The following is a 9,348-nucleotide window of genomic DNA, read 5'->3' on the forward strand; positions in this document are numbered from 1 at the left end:
GTGCCAACATAATTCATCATATGTATCTGAAGCCGTGGCACTGTGTTTACATTTTAGCATAGATTACTTTTGGTCAAACGCAATTAAATTGGGCTTGATGCAGCAGCTCCCGAGCTCCAGAGGCGCTGACTCTGTTTTATTTCATGCCATTTTGGTGATTGTTTTGGCGCAGACAGTAGGACATCGGGACAGAAGGACAACCGACACCCGTCACCCGACACCGAGTATCCTGCAGCCAGCCCTTTTGCATCCTGCCATGGCTCATCACGCTCGGCTACGTTTTCATTTTGGTTCAGTGTGCAGCGAAAAAGTTTTCCCTATGACAAAGTTTGTATCTGCGGATACTCCCCGTCCTAACATCCTTTTGCTGCGTTGCGAGTGTTTTATTTAATTTCCAGAGCGCGGCCATTCGCAATTGCAATTCAAATTCGCATTTCGGGCGAGTAGCTGGGTGCTGGGGGCGTGGCTTTGGCTTTGGGTTACTTAGTAGCCGCCACTCCCTCCCTCCTCTCGATTTTGGAGCCATCAAAGCCAGCAGTTATTCCGAAATTGAATAACTGTCGCTCTGTTTTAGAAAACTTTTAAAGTTCTATGCCACAGTGCGTATACGTAACGGCCTCACATACGCATGTATTACGCATACGCACTGTCGTCCCATTTGAAAACTCCTACTTCAAAGGCTTCCGTGGAATCGTTTCATGAAGAAATTGAATTTATTCCGAATTTTGCGGCAACTGGCGTTAAGGATGTAATTATGTGTTTCCATTTAACCCGATGTCTAGCTTTCGTTTGGCCAATTTGCATTTGTCTAGCTAAGCGACAGCCGGCAATTAAACTCGACTATGCTACCGGCATGGAACAGATAGAGATAGGGGGTCTAGAGCGAGAGAGAGGGAACTAGATTCGAGAAAGAGAAAGGAGGGCATTTTACGAGAAAGTTGTCAGCGCTTTGAAGCATTCTCATCGTGACTTGTCTTCTCCCGTGGCAATTCCATTGAATGTCCGCAGTCAGCCCACAATCTGTTTGTCTGCATAAACCCACCTGTCCTCCGCTCTTCAGAGTCCTTTTCTTCCCCCACTCCCCCTCTTACTACCCCTCTTTGCTCTGCTTTTCCGGCATTGCAGGACGAGTGTGTGTGTGTGTTGGTAAATATGCCCTGCGTCTATTTGCTCTTGTTGCGCTTTAATTTATGCCATACAGCAGCATCAGCAGTGGAAACAGCTCCTGTGGATGCTACACCTCCAGCTCCCACTCCCCCGCACTCCCCTCTCTCTCTCCCTGTCTGTTTGGTGAAGCAAAACCTATTTTCTTTGCAGCTGATTGCATTTTATAGCATTGCAACCTGTCAGGCTAACAGCTTCAAACTCTCAACTCCTTTGGCCCAGGAATTTTCAGCAACACACCGAGCCATTCCCAGTCCCTATCCTTCCCCGACCCAGCCCCCTTCCACCTCTTTTCACCTCCCTTCCACTCTGTATGAATTTTTTAGCGCAACTCGCGTGCTGTTTTCCAGCTGAAGCCAGAAGGGGGGACAGGTGGAAAAAATGATCATGGCAAGAGAATAAATACAAATTCATTTAGCGGAAGACCTAAAGTTTCGGTGCACTTCCAAAAAAAATATACATTTTTTTATAAATAAATAAATAAGTTTTAAAGTAGGTACAACTAGTTCTTTCTGTGTAGTTTCCTTTATTTGTTTTCCTGCGTTTGGTTGGCTTCAGAATTTATTGGCGCCAATCAGCCAACAATAAGCGTGCGAGTTTTGCGGCCCTTAGCCATAATTTGGCTACAATTGTTGGCCACCTCCCCCACACTCCTGCTAAAGGCCCGAGGCCACTTTCGCTGACACCAATTGCTATTTGTTTGCATTCCCAGCCCCAGCAGCTCCTCCATCGCCCGGACTGGCCCCCTTTGTGTGCCAAGTGGTCTTATGCGATTCAAGTTGCGTTTAATAGTTAATGCAAAGCTTTTAAGTACCAGCAGTAGTCACCGGAAACTGCAAGTCGCTGGCGCAAAAAAATACGAAAATAAATAGGGAGAACTAGGCAAAAACCAGAGTAAGAAATGCAGGAAACTGTCGAGGGGAAGCTCAACGCTTCTCATACCGTATGCACTTCCTATGCGATTAAATAATAATGAAATGTAAATAATTAAGAACAGGATAAATAATAGCCTTTCAGCAGTTAAATGTAAAAGAATTCTATTACCAGTTGTGAGCCCTATATGCCCAGCCTTCTCCGCTCAACTGGTCCTGCCGTGGAGTTTAATTTTTAGTATTTCTGCCGGCAATACTCGTTCTTTGCACTGCAACAAGGCGAAACAAGTGCGGCATGTAATTACATTAGCTTTTATTTCTATTATGCGCTCATAACGTATTTTTATACCCTTGCAGAGGGTATTATAATTTTGGTCAAAAGTGTGCAACGCAGTGAAGGAGACATCTCCGACCCTATAAAGTATATATATTCTTGATCAGGATCACCTCCTGAGTCGATATGAGCATGTCCGTCTGTCCGTCTGTCCGTCTGTCCGTTTCTACGCAAACTAGTCTCTCAGTTTTAAAGCTATCGAGTTGAAACTTTGCACACACCCTTCTTTCTGTTGAAGGCAGTATATAAGTCGGAACGGCCGGGATCGGTCGACTATATCCTATAGCTGCCATATAACTGATTGATCGGAAATGCCATAACTTTGGTGTTTTTTAAGTTAGAGGGTTGGGACTTTCCACACATGTTATATTTGACCAAAATATCTTGTGTACAAAATTTCATAAGGATCGGCTAGGACCGACTATATCCTATAGCTGTCATACAACGATCGGAATTGGCATAACTTTGGTGTTTTTTAAGTTAGAAAGATGGGACTTGGTACAGATTCTATTTTGGACAAAATAATCTGATTTGCCAAATTTCATAAGGATCGGCCGACTATATACGATCTTCTATATATCTAATAATATAAGATGCGTGGCGCCACCTAGCGGACTGCGACTGAACTGCAAGGGTATATCAACTTCGGCTCCGCCCGAAGTTAGCTTTCCTTTCTTGTTTATTAATGCAGCATTCCATTAAAGGAATTAATGGCGAAAAGAGTACGGTGGCAGTGGGAGCTCAGGCAAGGGCGGGTAATTAAAAATGATCGGAAAGTTGAGCCAGCATAATGACGTGCTTAGTGCTGCAAGTGCTGGAGTGGAGAGCAGCTGGCCGAATGCGGCAAATGCCGGACCAGAAGCACTCCTGCTCATTGGGCAGAAGGGATGACCCAACAAGTTGTTAAGTGCTCAAGAACCGGTGCCAATATTTGGGTCAACGAGTTGGACTCTGAAAAGGGAGTCTACAATTTTCTATAGCCAGTCATCGGAAGAATATAATTCCCTCTAAGTCACCTCAAAAAGTGTAGGGAGAAATCTCTCAATATATCTTGAAATGGAAGAATTATTAAATAAAATCCAACACCCTCTAAAATCCATTGACACTTCCCTCGACCGCAAAATGCACTCACAATAGAAACTGCGTTAGCATAGGAATTTCATTTAATTTTAATAACAGAAAAAAAAAACCCACAAATATTAAAATTGCAAAAAAATCGCTCGAAAGCCACAAAAATCACAGCCAAAATGCACAAAAGAATATTTTAGCTGAAAATGCAGTGGACGGACTATTAATATATATAAAAAATTCAATTCCGTTTTTTCGGGAATTTATTTCCCGCTCCGCCCATCAATAACCGGAAGATTTTTGATGAACTTGCCAAAGTTTATTAAAAAAAAGAAGGACAATAGAGGACATTCCAACTCCCTCCGACTGTAGCCAGTTAGTCAGCTGATATTTTATTCATTTCATTTCGATATTGAGCCACAAAAGCGCATAAAAAAGGGGCGAGTGTGAAAAGTGCGAGGGAAGTGGCCAATTTTTAGTTATTGCAAGCGATCGGCCAAGTGTGAAAATAGTTTTTAGCCAAGTTTTTCTCATTCATGAAACAATAGAAACGAAAAATGTTGGGAAAATAAAGACTATTTCAATATTTTTCCCTCTTGAATGTATGACTAGGACTAGTACTCTTAGAAAAAGCTTCTAAAAACAAGCTTTCTAACTCGTTCGAATTAACTTTTCCCTGTAAAGCACTCTTACTTAGAGATAAAGTAAGCTGTCTTAATCAGTCTGGCTTACTACCAAGAAACGATAGTATGTCGGTTACTGACACTGTTACTGGCAGCTTTTAACTTGGCCTAAAGGCAACTTGGCCTGTCAAAAGTTTTTGGGGCAGAGCGTCAATGCTATCGTCATTTTGCTTTGACTGCGCACATGATTATTACACGCGCTCACCCACGCCCACCCCCATCAGATCCAGACCCACAGCCCACACCTAGCACACATCCACACCCACACCCACACACTGATAGACAGACACATGCAAACTTTGAACCGAAAAACTTGCCGCAAAAAGTTTTTAAGTAAACGGAGAGGAGGAAGCCGCAAAGGGTAAGAAAAAATTAAACTAAAAACCAACTTTAACTTAATGAAAATGCAATATTTGCCGGGTTGGGGGAGGCGTGTGAAAAGTTTTCCTGCCTGCCTGCCTGCTGGCAATTTATGCAGCAACCGGGGTAGGCCAGGCCAAGGAAATCAAAGACGAATCGAGTTTCATTCTCCAGTTTCTGACTTCTACTCACCAAATCAAAATCGTTTCGGTTGTGCCACATTATATATTTTTCCAAACACAAGTAAATACTAATTTTAATATTTGTTATTAAGTATTAATCCTATTTACTTGTTAGCTAAAACACATCCTGATTATGGCAGACAAAAAGGATGACACTGGAAGCCATGTGGAGGGATGTCCTTGTCTCTTGAAAGGCAAGTGCACTTGCAAGGCCCCCAAGAAGGACAGGGTGGTCTTGAATCCCTAAGAGTACGATCGCTTGATGGCCACCAATGAGGGTCTTGCCAATTTGAAGAGAATGATGCGGCTGGAAGCCGGTCTAGGTGAACCCGACGATGTAATCATCATCGAGGGCTCCGATCTTGAATACTAAACTATATGCTGCGAAACCCAAGACACACCACAAATAGTATATGATCTTCTACCTTTAATAATAGTTTTTACAATGAAATACTGGTACCTCGATTACTAAACAAGTTGCTGCCAAAAACACGATAAATAGGAATGAAGTGCTTCAAAATTTTCAAGTTCAAAGCACACCACGAGTAGGTATTGATCTTCTGCCTTCAAAAATACTTTTTACAATGAAAGACTGGTAACTCTATTTCTAAACTACTTACTGCCATAAAGATGAATAGGAATCGGTGTATCCTTTATCTTAAAACACTGTATCTACAGTGAAACACAAGTATCCGGTTCTTGCAAGCTCACGATGAATAGCTATGGATCTTCCGCCTTCAAAAACTGTTTCTATATGGAGACACTAGTATACATACTATATTTTGTAAGCATGTTTTGGACTGCTGCTTGAAAATAAAGCTCTTGTGACAAAGGAGAAAGACTACACTATCTAGGAGCCTCATTTTTGAGTACAAATTTAAGGCAACCCACTTGGGCAACCCCATTTCGTCTTTCTACTGATACTTTTTATGCGTCTCCTAGTAAGCAGTTTCTTTTTCATGTGTCTGGGGGGGAGCTTTTGGGGAAAAAAGGGTGCCCAGATAATCCAAATCTCATTACGCGCAAGTCGTACTTAAGATTAAAAATAATTATTTCAATTTCTGTGCCAGGCCATCGTCACGTAGTCCCAGGCCAGGTATGTGCCGGGGGCTGGGCTGGGCTGAACTGGGTGGCGGGGGGCCTGAGAAAAAATTGAAAATTCAATTAGAATGCGCCAACTTCATGTGAACAGGCAGCCAGGCGAGTCTAACTGTCTGGCTCTGTAGTCGGCCTCCCTCTGTCTGTCTGCCTGCCTGGCTGCCTGCTCTCCAAAAATGCAATGCCGGCATGTTGTATTACAGGTGGATGTGGGTAGAAATCCTGGCAGCAAGTCCTGCCACCTGGCAGGAGCGGCCCAGAGCAGGCGCCATCGTCGCGTAATCCTTTTGCCAGCCTGCGAGCAACCACAATAATTTGATTTTACTTTGCTTTAACTTCATGAAAAAGTTTCAAGTTTTTTTTCACTTTATTTTATTTTTTTTTGCAACACATACAAACACACCTTGGTCCTGCCTTCGTCCTGGCTTGTGCCTCTGATAAAGTTTTTAATTTTGCTGCTGAAACTCATTTAGCGCAACGCAAGTGCGAAGCTGCGGCAGCAACCGAGGATGATACGTGTTTTAGGATCGTCTGCTGCATATTTAATGGCCGTCGAGCCCCACAAAAAAGGCATCTTAAAGCCCATCCCCCAGGTCGGTGCGTAGACACAGTTGGCTTATTTTTAGCATAATGTTCATACAATTCGCCAGCAGCCAGAAGCCAGCACTGTGCACTTCCCTGCCTTAGGCTCTCCACAATGAATGCCGAAAAATCAACTCGGTCGGAACTTTGGACAAACAGAAATTTGAGCAAGAAATTGCTACACGAACTGGAAAAATACACAATCTACAAAAATTCATCTTCATTATGACGGCGGGACGGGTTGGAATGCATTTAAATGAGGCCTCGCCAAACGCCATTGGCTTTGTTGGACTTTGGAAGGCAAAATTAAATAAAAATTTATATAATTCGAGAGAAGAAATAGGAGAATAGAATTTCCGGCAACATCTTTTAGCCAAATATGTTTTAATTCTTTGGAAAATAAATTTGTTCCATTTCAAATAATCGAAATCAAACACTCTCGAACGTCATTCGGCCAAAGCTGTCGCCGTGATTGGTTTTCTAGCTATTTGATTGCATCAGGTGGTGGTGCTCTTGTCCTGGTCCTGGTCCGAAGGAAATAACTTTTTGAAACACAAAAGTCGATTCGCAATCCCTTTCCCAAGCTGAAATATTTTTAGAGGGCAGAAAACAATGCAATTCCATTTTTTTCCCAGTTCAACAAAAAGAACAGCCAACCACTCTGCCCCACTCGCCACATCTAACCGCTCCGAAAGCAATTCCCTTTGATGGCGTAAAAGTGTTTGAATTTGAATTAATAGGATTAGAATGGAATGACTTTCAATGGGGGTAAATAAATTAAAGTGCTTTTTACCATAAAATTGAATGCAAATGTTGATTCAGTTACAGGATAGAGGCTCTGGAGCAGTAGCTGGAGATGGAGCTGGGACAGAGCCCAAAGCTGGTCGAGTTGATATAAGAGCAATCAGATTAGTTGGCTAAAAAATATTTCCGCATGTAGCAACAGTAGTAGCAGCTCCACCGCAAGTAGAAGCATTTTAATTATCGCAATTCCCCAGGGCGTAGTTTAACTAATTGCCCTCCCCGATGGCTGGGAGGGACTCCTCGGCTGGTGGCTGATAGCTGGGGTGGGATGATTTTTGGGGTGCTTTTCAGAAGTCACAATTAAACTATGGCCCCAGCCGCTGGGCTGAACAATTTCACACGCAACAGTTGAAGAAATTGTGACGACTGGAGTATATACATATTTTTTAAAAGGATATATTTTCTTTTTTAATAAAATAAGTATCTAAAATACTTACAAGATCTGCTGTTCTTAGATTATCCCTCCTAAAATAATATACATTTTTTCTGTTATATTTTCTTCAGTGCATCTACGCACTTTTGGGCCCGTTTCTGTGTCCCTTATCACAGACTCGAAATGACAAAATCTGCCGGTGTCGGTGTACCCCCTAATAGGAAACCGCAAAAAAGTAAACAACGCCATCCTAGAAGAGGAGCCTGCGCTCTGTTGGCCAAAAAATTAGGCATTCCGTGCGAAATGTAGATACGAGATAATCATTTTAATAAATTTCACTGTGACAAATGACTCGGGCCCTCTCTATTTATCCATCCTTTCTTCTGTATATTCGTCCTTTGCCCTATGTCCTTTCCCAGCTGTAGGCGTGAATTAGTAATAAGTGATGCTAGGCTATGCCTTGACTAATTGATGAGAGAAGCCACTCGGCTCCTTACTCTGTGGGCGGACTACATTTTTTTGCTTTTCTAGCAAACAGTATAGGAGTCTTCAAGGAAATAAATGAGGATAAAATTATACTTTATTTTCATTCTTTTTATAGTTATCACCACTCCAGAACATAATTAAAGTCTTTTTTGAAGAGCATGTTTTCTGAATTCGGGGAATATCTAGGAAAAGACTCATATGGCCCACAGCGGTGTCTCTATCTTTGTCAGTTTTCGTACAATCCTTGAGCAGAATACCTTAAAAGACTTGTGGGTCGATTCTCCACCGATCTGCATCAAAACCTGAGAGCAAAATATTTTTTTAATTTTTCTTTTCATTTTCGATGGGATCCCTTCGGAAATGGGGAAGTGTACGGAAGGCTCCTTATGGCCTACTGCGATGTCTATATCTTTGGCAGTTTTCATCAGATCATAGAGCGGAATACCTTAAACGATTTATAGATCGATTCCCTATTATTCTGCATCAAAACCTCAGAGCGAAATATTTTTTAGATTTTTTTTCATTTTTTCTGATAGGATGCCTACGGAATTGGGGAAGTGCAGGGAAGGCTCCATATGGCCCACTGGGATGTCTATATCTTTGTCAGTTTTCATTAGATTCTGGAGCGGAATACCTTAAACGAATTGTGGATCGATTCCCTATCAATCTGCATCAAAACCTGGGTGCAAAATATTTTTTAGATTTTTCTTCATTTTTTCCGATGGGATCCCTTTGAAAATGGGGAAGTGTGCGGAAGGCCCCTTGTAGCCCACTGGGATGTCTATATTTTTGTCAGTTTTCATCAGATCCTGGAGCGGAATACCTTAAACGAATTGTGGATCGATTCCCTATCAATCTGCATCAAAACCTGGGTGCAAAATATTTTTTAAATTTTTCTTCATTTTTTCCGATGGGATCCCTTCGAAAATGGGGAAGTGTGCGGAAGGCCCCTTGTGGCCCACTGGGATGTCTATATCTTTGTCAGTTTTCATTAGATCCTGGAGCTGAATACCTTAAACGAATTGTGGATCGATTCCCTATCAATCTGCATAAAAACCTGAGAGCAAAATATTTTTTAGATTTTTCTTCATTTTTTCCGATGGGATCCCTTCGGAAATGGGGAAGTGTATGGAAGGCCCCATATGGCCCACTGGGATGTCTATATCTTAGTCAGTTTTCATCAGATCCTGGAGCGGAATACCTTAAACGAATTGTGGATCGATTCCCTATCAATCTGCTTCAAAACCTGGGTGCAAAATATTTTTTAGATTTTTCTTCATTTTTTCCGATGGGATCCCTTCGAAAATGGGGAAGTGTACGGAAGGCCCCTTGTGGCCCACTG

General features: G+C 42.2%; 1 long non-coding RNA gene across 2 annotated transcripts; it reads left to right on the forward strand.

Annotated features, from left to right (window-relative positions):
- Positions 1 to 3,565: 3,565 nt before the first annotated feature.
- LOC26514157 lies at positions 3,566 to 5,512 on the forward strand. Of its 2 annotated transcripts, XR_001408579.3 has the most exons (3): positions 4,171 to 4,482; positions 4,552 to 4,724; positions 4,779 to 5,512. It is a non-coding gene; the product is annotated as an uncharacterized LOC26514157 (long non-coding RNA). The 2 variants fall into 2 exon arrangements; XR_001408578.3 differs by lacking the exon at positions 4,552 to 4,724 and having other exon boundaries at positions 3,566 to 4,482.
- The last annotated feature ends 3,836 nt before the right edge of the window (positions 5,513 to 9,348 follow it).

This window comes from Drosophila ananassae, chromosome 3R, assembly GCF_017639315.1.
Source record: "Drosophila ananassae strain 14024-0371.13 chromosome 3R, ASM1763931v2, whole genome shotgun sequence".
In the NCBI taxonomy this organism is placed as follows: domain Eukaryota; kingdom Metazoa; phylum Arthropoda; class Insecta; order Diptera; family Drosophilidae; genus Drosophila; species Drosophila ananassae.